The 18,665-nt window shown below is 38.6% G+C and overlaps 1 protein-coding gene across 2 annotated transcripts in view; it reads right to left on the reverse strand.

The window, feature by feature from the left end:
• PIK3CB (phosphatidylinositol-4,5-bisphosphate 3-kinase catalytic subunit beta) overlaps positions 1–18,542 on the reverse strand; it is a 130,027-nt gene extending 111,485 nt beyond the window's left edge. The window contains exon 1 of one of the 2 annotated variants that reach the window (XM_023749581.1): positions 18,412–18,539. The gene's annotated coding sequence lies outside the window, so the exon portion shown is untranslated. Of the gene's footprint in view, positions 1–18,411 lie in introns of both variants that reach the window. The other variant, XM_023749583.1, reaches the window with a different exon arrangement.
• Between the last annotated feature and the right edge of the window lie 123 nt (positions 18,543–18,665).

Raw genomic sequence — 18,665 nt, forward strand, 5'->3', positions numbered from 1 at the left:
GGCCCCGCCACTGTGGCTTTGTCCAGAAGGACATCCGGAAGACGTCCGGTCTATCTGGTCTAATTATCATATTACCCTTTTATAGTATAGTTAAGCATTCCACAGCTCCTACAGCTCTTTGTGGAAGTGCCTTCAAATACATAAATTATATTCATACATATAGATGTGTTAAACACTGTTCTTTGAATGTGAGCCATTTATCATAGTATGTCAATTTGCCTTCACTGTTTCTTTCACTGGTCATAATCCATATTTTGGATTATAGCAGAATCTGAACCAAATGTTTCAAAGTAAAATCTAAATCTTTTTTTTTTTTCAGTACAGGAGTACTTATAATAGCAAAATTCTGTAAACTAAAAGTCCATCAATAGGGGACTGGTTAGGTACATTATGGTACATCCACATAATGTCATGTTCTGCAGCTACTTAAAAAGAAGTCTTTAAAATTTTGGAAAGACCACAATAAAAAAAACTGCAACGTGAAAAACAATAGAATATGCTATCGTTTTTGTAATAAAAAAGGGGGGAATACATAAATACATATGTATTTGCTTTTATAAATACTCAGGAAATATTCACTTGAGCCCTGGCCAGGTAGCTCCGTTGGTTAGAGTGTCATGCCAGTACGCAGAAGTTGCGAGTTCAATCCCAGGTCAGGGCACATACAAGAATCACCCAATGAATGCATACTAAAAAAGTAGAACAACAAATAGATGTTTCTCTCTCTCTCTAAAAATAAATCAAAAAAATTTTTTTAACCTCTAAAAAAAAACTAAGAGAAACTCTAAGGAAACATGACAACTAACTTCAATGTGGTATCCTGCATGTTAAAAACTAAAAAAATATGAACTGAATAAAAATATGAGCTTTAGTTACTAATAATTTATCAAAATTGATTCACAAAATGTAACAAACATACCACATTAATGTTAATAATAGCAGAAACTACATGCAGAGCATATGGGAACTCTGGACTATCTTGGTAATGTTTCTATAAATCTAAAACAGTTCTTAAAGATTATTTTTTAACTACATCTGCCTTCAAACTTGCTTTTGTCTTTTAGTAATTCACAATCAAATCTTAACTTTTTTAAAATTACCCCTTACAACATTTTTCTCTTAAATATTATACTTATGGGAGGGCTGAAATTTATTATCCTTTTCTATACAGTTTAACACTTGCCTTTTTTAAAAAATATATTTGATTTCAGAGAGGAAGGGAGAGGGAGAGAGAGTTAGAAATATCAATGATGAGAGAGCAACACTGATCAGCTGCCTCCTACACGCCTCCCACTGGGGATGGAGCCCAAAACCTGGCCATGTGCCCTGATCGGGAATGGAACTGTGACCTCCTGGTTCATAGGTTGATACTCAATCGCTGAGCCACACAGGTCAGGCAACCCTTGTCTTTTTAGGCTTGGTTTTACATTCTTAATGTATATAAAGAACAGTTTTCTCTACTTGTTAATTGGATAATAAAATAGAAGTCAGCTCTGCCTTTTTGCTGTCCTTTAAAATTTTATCACCATTTTGCAACCATGATAATAACAGCTGATTAAGCTACCAAAAAACTCAAAGCAGCCCTGACCGGTTTGGCTCAGTGGACAGAGCGTCCGCCTGCGGACTCAAGGGTCCCGGGTTCGATTCCGGTCAAGGGCGTGTGCCTTGGTTGCGGGCACGTCCCCAGGGTGGAGTGTGCAGGAGGCAGCTGATCGATGTTTCTCTCTCATCGATGTTTCTAGCTCCCTGTCCCTCTCCCTTCCTCTCTGTAGAAAAATCAATAAAATATATTAAAAAACAAAACAAAAACTCAATGCATGCTAAAATTGATGAACATATGATGAGGAATGGGATCTTTATTTAAACTCAAAGTGTCTTCCCACAAAAATACTTTTTAATGACAAAGGCAAAAATTTATAACTTTGAATGGAGAAATCAAGCCAACATCACTTTAATCAAGTGATCAGAGTTAAAATGACCAATAATGGCATGAGCTGCCATCTTGTGTATGCTGAGCAACACCCATCATCACTTCCGTGGTACTCCTGCCAAAAATGCATAACCTGGATCTTAATCAGAAAGAACAGACAAACTCAAACTGAGGAGCATTTTTTAACATAACCTGACCTGTACTTTCCAATTATATCAAAGTTATTTTTTTAAAAAGGGGGGAGGGGGGCAAAGGAATTGTTTCGGATTAAAGGAAATTCGAGAGACCTGAAGCATATGCATACGATACTGGATTGGGTGGTGGTGTAAAAAATATTGTTAGTACAACTGGTAAAACTGGAATATGGACTATAGATCAGATAATAATATCACATCAATGTTAATTTCCTAAGTTTGGTAACTATACTACGGCTATGTAAGAAAATGTCTACTGATATATGCAACAACTTCAATAAGCTTCAGAAAATTATGCTGAGTGGGGGAAAAAATCCTCAGCCTTGGCCAGTGCGTTCAGTGGTTAGAGCACCAGCCCCACGCACCTCAGGAACTTATTCCAAGATTTTACTTTTAATGATTTTCCTCAGCCCAGTCATTTATTACATTAATTAAAGAGTTAATACTGTCTATAATATCTACATTTTCATTATTATTTAAAAGTACAGTCATCAAAGTATGTTGCTGGAGAAGAGCTTTGCTATGGAGAGCATGAACTAATCTCTGAGGGCAACCGCAAGTCTACTTAACTAGTAAAAAGTCGATGCAGGAAGATGAAATGAAGATTCTAGTACGCTAGTAGCCCAATTCAAATCCTGATACATGGGACCTGACTTTGTGGGTTCCCATTACCCACTGCCTCCTGGGTGCACACAGCCATCCAGCCATCTCCCTCTTGGAATTCTCTTACTCAAAATGCTCCCAACTATCTATTAGATTTAACCCCTGGGTCTGATAGTCAAGTGTAAACAATGAACTAGCATCATTGAGTTCTAGCTTCACCTCATCCACTAACTGTTTAACCTTGGGAATGTTCCCTAACTTCCACTTTCTTGTTTGTAAAAATGGACGGTTAAATTATATGATCTTTAAAGTCCATTTCAACTATAAATTCAAGCAACTCTACACCTCACAAGTCCTCAGCTTTTGTTCTAGTCAAACAAATGCCCAAGCTTCTTCCTACAAGATCCTGCCTGAACATGGACTCATCCTACACATCTCTTATCCTACACATCTTTCCCGCACCCTCTCCTCTCAAGCTATATATGGCCTCATTCAGTTTCTACAAGATGCCAGGCTTCCTCCCACCAAAGTTTCCCATGTGCTACACCACTACATCCCACCTATCTCAGGTGTTCTCAGTCATGTCAAACCCAATGATCCCTTTTTTAAAATAACAAATATTCTATAACATCCTCTTTACCATTCTGAAATAAATTTATAGGCAGGACTAAACATAATTTTAAATAACTACATATATGTATATGTTATAGTCCTAACTATATTATAAAGGCAAAATAAAACATAATGTAGTACAAAACAATATGTACGCTAATAGTAAATTCTCTAGTACAATTACTTTAGATGGGAGTGGAGCAGCAGAATACTATTGTTTTTCATAACCATGGAGGACTATTTAACCATTCAAACAATATACATGAAAGTATAACTCTAATTTACAAAAACAACACAACACTAGGAACCAAGAAACCAGAGTTCCACTACCAGCTTTGCCAGTGACAAGGCTAACATCACTTCTAAAAAAATTTTTTAAGTCACTTCACCTGTCTGGCCCTCAGTTTTAGCCTGGGTGATGAGAGCAGACAAGGCTGGCACAGTCCCTGAGTGGTGATCAAGCAGGTGGTACTCCAATCTTACTCCACCAGAACAGCAGCTCAGCTATGATTTATGCAGGGGTCCTCAAACTACGGCCCGCGGGCCACATGCAAATACAAATATTGTATTTGTTCTCGTTTTGTTTTTTTACTTCAAAATAAGAAATGTGGAGTGTGCATAGGAATTTGTTCATAGTTTTTTTTTAAACTATAGTCCGGCCCTCCAACGGTCTGAGGGACAGTGAACTGGCCCCCTGCTTAAAAAGTTTGAGGACCCCTGGTATGTATATACTGCAGCTAGCGTTTATATAAGGCTTCTCTAGTAATCCTTGTACTATTAAAAGGGACTGTTGGCAGTTTTTTTTTTTATTTCTTTATTGGTTAAGGTATTACAAATGTGTCCTCATTTCCCATTAACCCCCAACCTCCCCGCGCCCCCCACCCCCATGCTCTCATCCCCATGTTGGCAGTTTCTTATAAAACAAAACATGAAATTACCCTACGACCTAGCAATTGCACTCATGGGCATTTATCCCAAAGAAACAAAAACTTAAGTTTACACAAAAACCTGTACTCATACAAAAAAACAAATGTTCATCCTTGCTTTATTTGTAACAGCCAAAACCTAAAAACAATCCAAATCTTTCAACAGGTGAGTGGTTAAAAAATGTGGTCCATCCATATCATGGAATGTTACTCAGCAATGAAAAGGAGCCAACTATTAATACATGCAACATTTGAAAGGCAAAATGGAAGACAAATTAGTGGTTGCCAGGGGTTAAAGACCACAGAGGGGAATGGAAGGTGGGAGGGGTGGGTGCTAGAGGTGGGTGTGGTTATAAACATGTAACACAAGGGATGCTGGTGTTGTTAGAACTGCTCAGTATCTTGACTGTGGTGGTGCATACAAAAGCCTGGACAGGTGACATAATTGTATAAAACTTCATACACACACATAAAAGTCCAAAGGAAACTGGAGAAATCTGAATAATTTAGTGGATGATTGTATAAATGTCAATATCCTGGTTGTGATACTATGCTAATTTTACAAAACATTACCACTGGGGAATACCCAGTCAAGTATACAAAGAATCTGTTGTATTATTTAATACAATTGCATATAAATCTAAAATTATATCAAATTTCAATTTGCCCTGGCCAAGTGGCTCAGTTGGTTCGAGCGTCGTCCCATACACCAAAAGGTTGCAAGTTCAACTCCCAGTCAGGGCACACACCTAGGTTTGGGTTTAATCCCCAGTCGGATGCATGCAGTAGGCAACCAATCGGTTTCTCGTTTCTCTCTCACATTGATGTTTCTCTCTCTTTCTCCCTTCCTCTCTCTATAAAAATCAATAAAAACATATTCTCAGGTGAGGATTAAAATTTTTTTTTTCAATTTTAAAAAAGCCTGAGGGGGCAGGGGCAGGCTAGAAGGGGTACATATTACATATGTAATACTTTCAATAATAAAGATTTTTTTAAAATAAATAAGCCTGAAAACCTAAATTCTCTGAGCTACAGGCTCCATAAAGCTGGTGCCTGGACATCTGACAGCCCTCTGTGCTTTTCAAATTGTCAGTAGTAAAAGAACTAGGGTTTTTTTACCCCAGTTGTCATAATCCAATACTTTCCTAAAATACAATAAAAATAATTAAATAGAAAAATAAAAGACAAAATACAAGTCCACATGTTATTAACTCTCAATTTCTGTGGGATATCACAGTGAACATAGCCATCAGCACAGGCTCGCACTTTGAGCAATGATGCATCAAGACAACCAAACCTACTCATAAATTCTTAGCTCACCAGTTCTATCTCCCAAAAATTCAACACGGAGACATTGTCTGAACACTTGGAGTGCGGGAAACGAGTTAAGTCGGCTCACGTGAATTGCGCGTACTCCGCGGGAGCCGTCTTTAACTCGGTTCATATAGATTTGCGGTGGAGTGCGGGAAACGTGTAAACTCGGGCCGATTGTAACTGCGTATTACCAAATATTTGTTTGTAATCCACCCTTTTGGTGGATGGAACAAAACCAAAAGACAGAGCCATCTTATATTTTGGCGGGAAATTCACCCGCACTCCAAGTGTGAATAAAGAGATATTCCCATGTTCATGAAAAAGATCTTTAAATACTTATGTGGGGAGGAAAGACTATATATTTATTAAAAAGCCCATCCCAGGCACACACACACACACAAAAAGCTCAAGCTGGTGTGGCTCAGTGGTTGAGCATCAACCCAGGAACCAAGAGGTCACAGTTTGATTCCTGGTCAGGGCACATGGCCAGGTTACAGGCTCGATCCCAAGTAGGGGGTGGGCAGGAGGCAGCAGATCAATGTTCCTCTCTCATAGATGTTTCTATCTCTCTCTCCCTCTCCCTTCCTCTGTCTGAAACCAATAAAAACATATTTTTTTAAAAAACAACACTTGCCAAAACCGGTTTGGCTCAGTGGATAGAGCGTCGGCCTGCGGACTGAAAGGTCCCAGGTTCGATTCCAGTCAAGGGCATGTACCTTGGTTGTGGGCACATCCCCAGTGGGGAGTGTGCAGGAGGCAGCTGATCGATGGTTCTCTCTCATCGATGTTTCTAGCTCTCTATCTCTCTCCCTTCCTCTCTGTAAAAAAATCAATAAAATATATTAAAAAAATTAAAAAAATAAAAAATAAAAAACAACACTTCAGGAACCAATCTCGTCATAAAAGACAACATATGAGAGTTAAATGTTCCTCTAAACCTGATTGAGAAAATATTCTTTAAAATACACACACTACAAATCACATCTGAGATTAAAGTAATAAAACTCAAGGTGTTCTGTGAAACTGTGTGGGAGGCTAGACTGGACTGGGTTTTAGGACAAGAATGCTCTCAATATGAAACTCTCTTTTTTCTGACACTCCAATTCTACATCTAACTGCCTTTCTCCTAAATATAGGTTCAAATGTAGATATTACAGACAGTATTAACTCAAATACATATAATAAATAACAGGACTGAGGAAAAACATTAAAAGTAAAATCTTGGAGTAATTCCCAAGTTTCTCTTAATTTTATCCCACAGTTTCAAGCTCCTTTTAAAATAAATTTCTGGCCCTGAACGGTTTGGCTCAGTGGATAAAGCGTCGGCCTGAGGACTGAAAGGTCCCAGGTTCAATTCCATTCAAGGGCATGTACCTTGGTTGTGGGCACATCCCCAGCAGGAGGGAGCTGATCAATGTTTCTCTCTCATCGATGTTTCTAACTCTCTATCCCTTTCCCTTCCTCTCTGTAAAAAAATCAATAAAATATATTTTAAAAAATAATAAATAAATTTCTGCAAATGATACTAACAAACAGCTAAACTGCTTTGAAGTCCACATCTTTTCCCTCTCTATGCCATTACTCTTAGAAATTAATAAATATGCAAGATATATGCAATAGTGTCAACAATAAGAAATAAATAAATAGGCCTGGCCTATGTGAATCAGTTAGTTGGGCATCATCCCATGCCCAGAAAGGTTGCTGGCTTCATTCCCAATTAGGGCACATGCCCTGATTTGGGGCTGGATCCTGAGTAAGGGTATGCAGAAGGTAGCCAACTGATGGTTCTCTCTTTTCCCTTCCTCTCTCTCTAAAAATCAATGTTATTCTTTAAATAAACATATAATAAATATTCAGCAAAATGTTAGCAACCAAGTGATATACAGAAGGCAAACCTAGGACAAGGATAATCTCCTGATTAACAGCCCTAATACTTAGCAGAACACATTTATCAATGGGATTGAAAAAGGAAACAATTATTCAGCAATAAAAAGGAAGTACTGATACATGCCACAATATGGGTAAACCTTGAAAATATGCCAAGTAAAAGAAGCCAGTCACAAGAGACTGCATATTATATGATTCCATTTATATGAAATGTCCAGAATAAATAAATATACAGAGACACAGATTAGGGCTGGGGGCAGAAATAAAACTGGACAATAACAGCTAAAAGGTTTCTTTTTGCAGTGATCAAAATTTTCTGAAATTGACTTTGGTATGGTTGCACAACTCTGAATATATTAAAAACCATTGAACTCTACACTTTATTATTTTTATTTATTTATTTATGTATTTATTTATTTATTTTAGAGAGAAACATCTATTTGTTGTTCCACTTACTTATGCATTAATTTTTATTTATTGATTTGAGAGAGAGAAACACATTTTTGCTGTTCCACCCATTTATGCACCTATTGGTTGATTCTTATATGTGCACAGACCAGAGACTGAACTCACAATGTTGGAGTGTCAGGATGATGCTCTAACCAAATGAGCTACTGGCCAGGGCTAGGGGCTTAGTTTTCAAATTCAAAATGAATGCAAGTGAATAGACCTCCACCTTATCCACCTATGCATTCATTGCAGCACAGGTATAATACTAGTCAATGTAGAAGACAGAATACAAATTTTTAATGTTTTAATGATACTTAAACTAAACATTGTAATTAGTGTCCATTTTGTTTAATTTGTAATATCTTAGAGGTTATTGTTTTAATTTTTAAAAATAGTTGAATTTTGTTACTTTTTAATTATATGCATTTATTATATTCACCTTTTGTGAATACATTATTCAGAATTCAAAAGCACAAAAGGGTATACAATAAAGCACCCTACCACTCAATTCCTTCAGTTAACCCAGGTTCCTCTTCCCAGAGGGAACCAATGTATGCTTTCAAAAATACTGCATTTATAAGCAAGCAAATACATATATTCTACTGTCATTTCTTTTTTTAAATAGTAATGGTAAAGCCCTAACTGATGTGGCTCAGTTTGTTGGAGCATCATTCCATACAACGAAAGGTTAATTATAAAGCTCATTTTTAATTATTTTCTATGTATTTTGTTCAACAAACTACCACATGCTCAGTTTGTTGGAGCATCATCCCATACAACGAAAGGTTGCAGGTTCGATTCCCAGTCGGGGCAAGTGCTGGAGGGCAGCCGATTGATGTTTCTCTCCTACATCAATGTTTCTGTTTCTATTTCTCTCTCCCTCCCTTCCCCTCTCTCTCAAATCGATAAGCAGGTCCTCAGGTAAGGATTAAAAAAATACTAATGGTAGGATTCTACACATACTATAGCCACACCATTTCTTTAACTTTACCCATTTATGTGACATCAGTGCATAAAAACGTTGCTCATTCTGTTTTATAGCTACAGATCATTCAATCATATGGATGTGCTACTTTTTAAAAGCCAATGTCCTACTGCTGAACTTTTAAGTTACTTCAAGAATTTTGCTATAAATAATATTTTTAAAACCTTCAATGGCTCCCTATTACCATAATAAATCTTTTGAATGAACAAATAATAATATAAAAAATAAACTTGTACATGCATCATTTTGCACTGTGTAAATATACTTTAGAACAATCCCAACAACAAAAAAATGAATGGATAAAAGAATATGTGCGTTCATAATTTTTTTAATCTATGATTTTTAAAAATATATATTTTATTGATTTTTTTACAGAGAGGAAGGGGGAGGGATAGAGATTTTAAAACATTGATGAGAGAGAAACATCGATCAGCTGCCTCCTGCACACCCCCTACTGGGGATGTGCCTGCAACCAAGGTACATGGCTCTTGACTGGAATGGAACCTGGGACCCTTCAGTCCGCAGGCCGATGCTCTATCCACTGAGCCAAACCGGTTAGAGCTGCGTTCATAATTTTGATACTAAACTGCCCTTCTTAAAAGTTGTATCAATTTATACTTTCAGAAACAATGTATGAAAATATTTTTCCCCAAATCCTATTCAAAAGTATTAAAATATTTTATTTTTGCCAAGCTGATAGGTTCAAGTTATTTCAGTGTCATTTAAAATAATTTGGGTTTTTATTTTTTAATATTTTAAAGTTATTTATTTGACTTGAGAGGAGGGGAGGGGAGAGGATGGAAGGGGAAGGGAGAAAAGAGGAAGCATCAATTTGTTGTTACAATTATTTATGCATTCACTAGAGGTCCGGTGCACTGGGGGGGAGGGGGTCCCCTTAGCTTGGCCCATGCCCTCTCACAGTCTAGGACCCCTCGGGGGATGTCCAACTGCTGGTTTTCTTCTGACTACATTTAAGATGTTCTCTGCCTTTGTTTTTTTTGTTTTTTTTGTAGTTTCCTTCTAATGCACCCAGGTATTAATTTTCTTTCTCCTCGCAGTCCTTGCAAGTCCGAGACCCCTCGGGGGATGTAGCAGTGCACCAAGCGGCAGACGGTCAAGGAGGAGCCCAAACCCGGCCAGGCACCACGCAGCTTGTATAGTGCTGCCATGGAGTTGGGAGAGGCTCCCGCTGCCGCAGCTGTGCTCACCAGACATGAGCCCGGCTTCTGGCTGAGCGGCGCTCCCCCTGTGGGAGCGCACTGACCACCAGGGGGGCAGCTCCTACATTGAGCATCTGCTCCCTGATGGTCAGTGCGTATCATAGCAACAGGTCATTCCAGTTGTACTGCCATAACGGTCGCTTAGGCTTTTATATATATAGATTGGTTGATTCTTGTATGTGCCTGTCTGGGGATCAAACCCACAACCTTGGTGTATCCAGACGACCAACTGAGTTATCCAGCCAGTGAATTTGAGTTTTTCTTGAAAGTATTTCACTATATAAAGCTACCCAAAAAAATGCTATTTTTTAAGATTACATTTTAATTCAAACATTATTGGCACTGTCAATAATTTATGAAATCTTCAAAAAGAAATTGAGCTCCTTAAATATTTTCTTTATTTACTGAAATCAGATCCCAACCTTAGCATACAAGAAAAGTGTAAAACTTCTCTAATTCATTAATAGTTCATTTTCAAAATGGATAATACTTCAGTGTCTTTAAGTCTCCATGCCCAGTAATTAAGAAATAATGAATACTTTTAATTTTATAACTACACAGACCTCTCCTATAGAAACCACTTGGTATAAATTAATTCAAAATTAGTGGTTAGCTCAAAATAACCACTGTAGTGGGCTCCAGTTAGCAGAAAAACTATGCATCTATACATACTATGCATCTCCTTCTATGTGTCTGGGTACTATTAATGGTTGATGTAATGTTAATGTTCAAATTCCTTCCTCATGTGAATGAATATGGGGGAGAAAAAGGCCATAGTATAATGATTCTCTAGTCATTCTTTTAAGTTAAAGATTAATAACTACAGTTTATTGGTTCATTTATTCAAAAGTAAATGTCTTACTTCTATTCTCAATACTTTAGGATCAAGCTTAGCCACATTATTCACTATACCACCCAAACAAATTACCTGAGCAAAAAAGAAAAAAAAAACATTTTGAGTTTTCTTATTTGAAAACTCTGTAAACATGCCTGCACAACCTTTTAGAACATCTAGCTAGGTCATACATGAAGCACATTTGTTAGTTACACATATATGACAAACCACAAAACCACAGTCTTTCTAATTGTAAAGCCAAGGCAAAAGGAAAACCTTATTGTATATTCAAAACAAAGGAATACGACATCAAATAACTAATTAATTGTTTAACTCTTAACTCTTATTCATAAAACAGGACTATCATATAAACTTGGTTAAAAGTAGTGAAACTACTACCGCGTAGGGGGGCACGCGCGGATATACAAGTGGATCCTAGAGCAAATGAAGCCTGAAAAAAACACAACGCTAGAGGAAAAATGGCAAAACTAAAGCTGTCCTATGTCAGGCACAGCCTGAGAAGAGTGTTCTCTAGAAAAGAAAATAACGCTGGGGTAAATAGAAGGCAGCAAAAAAAAGACCAAATATGAGATGGGTTGACTCCATACAAGCCACAGGCATGAGTCTACAGGAGCTGAGCAAGGCTGCTGAGGACCGGACACTGTAGACATCACTCATTCATAGGGTCACCAGAGTAGAGTCTGTCTACTCAATGGTATGTCACACAAATACAGGACCTACACTAAATCAACAGCTCAAGAGTAAGCAATTTTAAATGACCATATTTCAACTATTTAATAGAAATTAGTGACTGTGTAACTACATGTAACTTAAAAGTAGTAGTTAGTGACCTGGCTACAAAAACTCAGCATCTCTATTTGGAATACCAGGTCTTCAGTTACAAATTCAAATTACAGTAGGTCCTCGGGTCATGTCGGAGATCCATTCCTATGGCGCCGCAACATAACGCGATTTTCGCCATAAGTCAGAACCCACCTACATAAGCACCTACGTACACTCACATGGAGCACATACACAGCAGTAATGAAGTGAAACAGTAAAAAAAATGTAAAATTAAGATAACAATTCCTGACCTTTATTTGTGGTAAATAAATAATAAAAAACATAAAGCACATATGTACATACGTCGAAATGACGGAACTTTTTTTTTTTTTAATAAATAAATGGGAGATGGCGATGTAACCACAAAAACAACGTATGTCGGGTCCAACGTAACCGGAGGACTGTCTGTAAACTTAAAATTCAATCTGAAATCTCATTATTTAAATCACAAAAGCTCAATCAGTTATGCTAGTAAAGTGCAAATGTCTCAAAATGGAGTATGACCTCTTGTTGACGGTCACCTCAGATTCTTTCCAGTGGCTCAGCAGATAAGGAATTCATGGAATTCAGGTCTTCAAGGTCTAGTAAGCATTGTGGTTAAACCACCCAGTCAACACCAAATTATGTAGGGCAATGCCTGATGATTATCTAACTCCTTTGACTGCTCCCATCTTTTCACTACTTCACTTCAGAGACTACCATTACTTCTAAATGGTAAATGGAGATAGACAGAAAATAAGTAAATATTATAAATGCAAGAAAAAACTATGGTCAGGAATGTGGGTAAAGTGCAGTTTAAATAAAGCTTCTGAACTACCCAAGGATTTCTTTTAATCCACATAATCCTCCTCCTGAAGGCATGGATAATCAGGATCACATTTCCCTTGAAGGCAAATGAGCTTTTGCTTGGTGGTCTCCCAAGAGGCCAGAGCACCAAAGAATGACAAACTACAGGGTCAGCAATGTGGCAGTCTCTCCTGGCTTTGCACTAGGGCAGCAGTTCTCAACCTGTGGGTCGCGACCCCTTTGGGGGTCAAACAACCCTTTCACAGGGGTCCCCTAAGACCATCGGAAAATACATATATAATTACATATTGTTTTTGTGATTAATCACTATGCTTTAATTATGTCCAATTTGTAACAATGAAATTGGGGGTCACCACAACATGAGGAACTGTATTAAAGGGTCGCGGCATTAGGAAGGTTGAGCACCACTGCACTAGGGGATTCTGAGCTGCAGACCTGGCTCTAGCACCGCCATGTTAGGGAATTGTTCAGATTAACATTATTTCAGCAAAAAATACTCCCAAAGGGTCAACTAATAATAACCCCAGGTGATCTGCTTTGATATCCATAGCTTGGTGAAGAGGTTGGGAAAGATATATAAATCCTGCAGCCAGATTTTTTCAGGGGAAGGATTTGTGAATTTTCTGAGTAAATGATGGAATTTCTAGATTAACTGCTTTAGGCTGGAACCAAGTTAATAGGAGAAGGGAAAGCTACATTTGCAATGTACTTTAGCTGTACAGGTAACAACATATCCTCCTCCTCAACTCCTAGGAAAGTTGAATACCTGAAACTCTTAAGTGCTGGAATACAATGGATAGGCTAGCAGAGAAAGGGACAATGCTAGACAGACCAGAAAGAAAAGCTATAACTTCACAGCGTTATCCTTTGCAAAATTAATCTCCACTTGTCTCCGTGGTAGCAGTAAATGGGAATTCTGAGTTTACTAAAGAGACATGAGAGGATATGTGATGATGTCCATTACCATTTTATCACAGACTTAGCCCCCAAATTTCTTTGTTAGATGGTCCCTATTATAACCTGATATGAGATTTGCATCACTTGACAGGTTCCAAAAGGTGTAAGATAAAGATACTGGGGGGTAAGGGAGGCCAGGGGATTGTCAAGGGGGGGAGGGGGGGGAATGGAGACATACATAATACTCTTTGTAATACTTTAAGCAATAAAACAATTGAAAACAAACAAACAAACAAACAAACAAAAAAACACTTAAGTCCACCGGGCCGGCATAGCTCAATGGTTGAGCATTGACCTATGAACCAGGAGGTCATGGTTCAATCCCCAGCCTGGGTTGCAGGCTCGATCCCTGGTGGGGGTGTACAGGAGGCAGCCAATCAATAATACTCTCTCATCATTGATATTTCTCTCTCTCTTCCTCTCTGAAATCAATAAAAAAATAAATTAAAAATAAAATAAAATAAAAAACACCTAAGTCCAAATGTCAAGAATTAGGGGGAGGTGACTACAAAGGAGTAACACAAGGGAATTCTTTGGGGTGTTGAAATTGTTCTGAATACGGTTAGTTGCAGTAGTTACAAGAATCTATGCATGTGTCAAAATTCATAGGACTACACATGAAAAAGTGAACTTGACTGTACAAAAGATTTTTTTAATTCAATGTCACTCCCCTTTTAGAAATGTCTTTTTATGAAAATCTCTTGCCCCAGCCAGCTTGGCTCAGTGGATAGTGTTGGCCTAAAGCAGTGGTTCTCAACCTTCCTAATGCCGCGACCCTTTAATACAGTTCCTCATGTTGTGGTGACCCCCAACCATAAAATTATTTTCGTTGCTACTTCATAACTGTAATTTTGCTACTGTTATGAATCGTAATGTAAATATCTGATATGCAGGATGTATTGTCATTGTTACAAATTGAACATAATTAAAGCATAGTGATTAATCACAGAAAACAATATGTAATTATATATGTGTTTTCTGGTGGTCTTAGCCGACCCCTGTGAAAGGGTGTTTGACCCCCAAAGGGGTCGCGACCCACAGGTTGAGAACCGCTGCTCTAGAGATCAACCAAAGGACTTGTATCCATGCATATGAGCATGACCAATAGACACAGACAATGGGTGGGGGCATGTGCTGGGGGTGGGATCGGGTGGGGAGAGGTCAATGGGGGGAAAAGGAGATATATATAAAACTTTCAACAATAAAGAATTTAAAAAAGAAGAATATAATGGAGCTGAAAAATTCCTATTGCCCAGTGACATCATAGCTGTCTTAACATTGTGCACAACTCACTATCATGTGTTTGTGGTGATGCTGGTGTAAACAAATGTACTGCTGTACAAAAGTGTGGCACATACGATTATGTACAATGCATAATACTTGATGATAATGATAATAAACAACTATGTCACTAGTTTAAAAAAATTATTCCTCTAATCTCGGATTTCCTCCTCCAACGTATTTTTCCTATATTTCTACTTTGACAATGGAATTGTACACTTCTAATTTTTTCCATGCCCTTCTTTGTTCATAGTTTTCAGGGCTAGACTCAGTCTCAGGCAGAGGAGAAAAATACTAAGTTATTTGCCTCTTTCTACAACATGACAAAGCTGTCAAGTGAGCAGGTAATAGAAACCAAATAGCCCTAAGTGGTTTGGCTCAGTGGATAGAGCATCAGCCCGTGGACTGAAGGGTCCCAGGTTCGATTCCAGTCAAAGACAAGTACCTTGATTGCAGGCTCGATTCGGTGCATGTGGGAGGTAACCAATCGATGTCTCTCTCTCACATCCATGTTTCTGTCTGTCTGTCTCTCTCCTTCACTTCCACTCTCTCTTAAAATCAATGAAAAAATATCCTCAGGTGAGGATTAGCAAAAAATAAAAAGAAACCAAATAATAGGGATTTATCCCCAAGATATGGTAAGCTATGACAACTTCAAATCAAATGGTTCCGAGAATACGTACATATATGTATGCACACACACTCACAAGAGGTGGTGGAAAAGGAGTCTCAGATTTTTTTTTAATTAGTGTAATTGAAACAAAGACATTGGCTCTTTGTAAAAATTCTAACTGCTACCCTACAGGATTTGTTATGCAATTATCAGATCAAACTACCACATTCTAGAACCAACTCCCTCCCGTCAAGACCAAAATTCAATGCCTCAAAATAACAAAACAGGCTGGAAAACTTGTTTGGTTCCCTATTTGCAAAAATACTAATGACCCAGCACACAATGAACAAAATTCACATTTGTTTTGTTATCTGTGGCTTAAGGTCTAAATGCTTAGCCTTTTCAGGAAGTACAGCATGTTAACGAAGACTGCAGGAATAAGGATGTCTAGCAGAGTAACTCTAGGCCTTCTGATTTCTTCCTCATTTGCACAAATCTGGGACCAAAAAAGTGTAAAGTGTGCTCAGTACATGTTATACTTGGAATCAGAATATTTCATAACTTATTTCATTCACACGTTCATTCATCAATGTTAGTTAAATGTTCCAATCACTGTTCTAGTTACTGAAAACAGCCCAGGAAGACAGAGAGGTCCCTGCCATCAGATAACTTATAGCACAGTTAGATGGAGGAAAAGACCATAAACAAAGAAAAAAAAATAAGATAACTAACTGATAGTGCAGGTAAAGAGTTGGATTTATTTCTTAGTGTAACAAGAAGCTACTAGAGCAAGAAAGTAAGTAAAGCTCATGCTGATTGCTGTTTGAAAATGGACTGTAGGAGAGTAAGACGAGAGGCAGAGACCAGTTAGAAAGCTACTACCCAGTAAGAACTGGGATGGTGGCTATAAAAACAAACTAAACTAAAAATATTCACCACATACTTTGGAGGTAAAATTTACAGATTTTGCTGGTCATCTGTGTGGTAGGCAAGGAGTGAAGCATAAGAATGAATTAAGAATGGACACCAGATTCCTCACTTAAGTAGGGTGGAGGGGGGGGAGGTGCTCTTATGAAATGGAGACTGCTGGGAAAGAAATAAGTTGAGGAATGGAAATCAAGAGTTCTACTTTGAACATGTTAAGTTTAAGATGCCTACAGACAAAATTGGTAAAGATAGCATGTAGGCAAGTAGAAGAAATCTGAAGTTCAGGACCTAAGATAAAAATCTTAGAGTCAACAATACATTGAGAGTATTTAAACCATAGGGCATGTTTGATCATCCAGAAAGAGTATAAATAGAAAAAAGTAGAGGGTAAGCTTGAAAACCCTGAGGCATTAGAATGTTTGAATTCAAGAAGAGAAGAACAAGTCAACAAAAGAGAGAGAGAAAGAATAAAGAGTAGGGCAAATATATTATCCTGAATATCCTTTATATATATAATACAATTCTCCAGTCCTCTACCATCCTCCCAATCTGCTGGTCACAAACACACTCAAATTCCGTTAATTATAAAAATATATAAATAAATTGAGGTCCAGAAAGACTGAGTGACATCCCCAAATCCCCAGATATTTGGGACCCATGTCCAGGCCTAGAACCAAGATGTGACTTCTGACCCCTAGCCTCTGCACAGTAGCTAACAGTACTTCTACTGTTGGGTTCACTGTTCTAAAATTAGACAACAGGGAAGATCATAATTTAGGAAGAACACAATTAGACTACAAGGAAGAACATTAAATTATAAAGCTCATTTTTAATTATTTTCTACGTATTTTGTTCACATTTCACAAAGCAACTTGGATCCAAAGTCTTTATGAATGAGTCGCTAGGAAAAGCAGGAAATATAGACAAGAGGTGCAAATCGGCAATAAACCCAACTCAATTTTCTCCACTTCTAAAAAAACAACCCGAAGGTAGAAGACCCTCATCAGAGTGTGAAACAGGGATGTAAAACAAAAGTTCTTTGTTTTTGGTCATTTTTGCTTTAGTGAGTACAAAGTCCAGTTTTAAAGCTTAAGAGTTTTACTTTCTTGCACACTTGCCTCCTGAAACTAGGTGAAGATTTGTAACCTGAACACCCCCTCCTATGCTACATTATCATGACTTACAGTACACAGTTCTTTCTGCCATAAACATCTTAGAGCATCGCATAAAAACCCCCCAAATGATTAATGAACTGCTGAGAATTCTGACTCGCTGGAGATGATTTACTTAGGAATCATCTTTCCAAACATTCATTCAGCGCTTCAAAATAAGTACTCATCTAATTTAATTATGATGACTTCACCGGGACGGCAACACTGCCCACGACGATGTTTACAAAAGCACTTGTCACTCCCTTCGGATGTAGCAATGCAGGAAGAAAAGAAAAAAAAATAGTCTGTTTCCATATTCCTCGTGTGTTTATACTCTGTAACAAGTGACAGAGTTTAAGTGTCACTTAAGATTATTTACACAGCAAAGCACTTCAAGTTTGTGTGTCCCGCCATCTTCCATCCTTAAGCGAATCCTAAACTCGCTGGGCTTTTATTCCAGCAACGATTCCCCACTCGGTACAGGAGACAGGTATTCCAGGGCAACCGAAGCAAAAGACGACAGGGTTCTAGGGTGAGGCCAGCGGATTCCAATGCCGGTCCAACATCAAACAATCCCGCGGAGGTTCCTGCAACACCCGAGCGCCTCCGAAATAAGGTGCCCTCCCAGCCAGCGCACCCGCGCGGCCAGGCACCAGCAACAGCTGACCAGATGCTGCACCAGGGGTGCTCCGAACAGCCTACCCTTTACCGGTCACCTGCTGTTCGGCCTCGCACATCTTTCTAGTCTGTCCTCACCACAAACCTGTGAAGTTACGCATTATTATTATTCCCATGAACAAAGCTGGACACTTGGACCCAAGGCCCCAGGGCTGATCGGTTGGCGGCACGAGGATTTGAAAACACCACCATACATACCCCAACAGTCCAGGATCTCTGCCCCTTAAAAGACACTTCTGTGCAAAAAGGCACCCGCGACTCGGGAGGCTCCGGAGCTGGCCGCGTAGACGCGGGGGGCAAGGACACCCTCTCCATAGAGGCTCCAGTCCGGAACAAGATCCACTGAGCCAGAGGTTCTGGACGCCCAGCGGAATCGTCCGCCACGTGAGGCAGGTCAGCTCCTCTCACCCTTGAAGACCTCGAGAGGCCTTCATTCCTAGAGAAGAGCCCCC

The sequence above is a fragment of the Myotis lucifugus genome, unplaced genomic scaffold (genome assembly GCF_000147115.1).
Source record: "Myotis lucifugus unplaced genomic scaffold, Myoluc2.0 scaffold_8, whole genome shotgun sequence".
In the NCBI taxonomy this organism is placed as follows: domain Eukaryota; kingdom Metazoa; phylum Chordata; class Mammalia; order Chiroptera; family Vespertilionidae; genus Myotis; species Myotis lucifugus.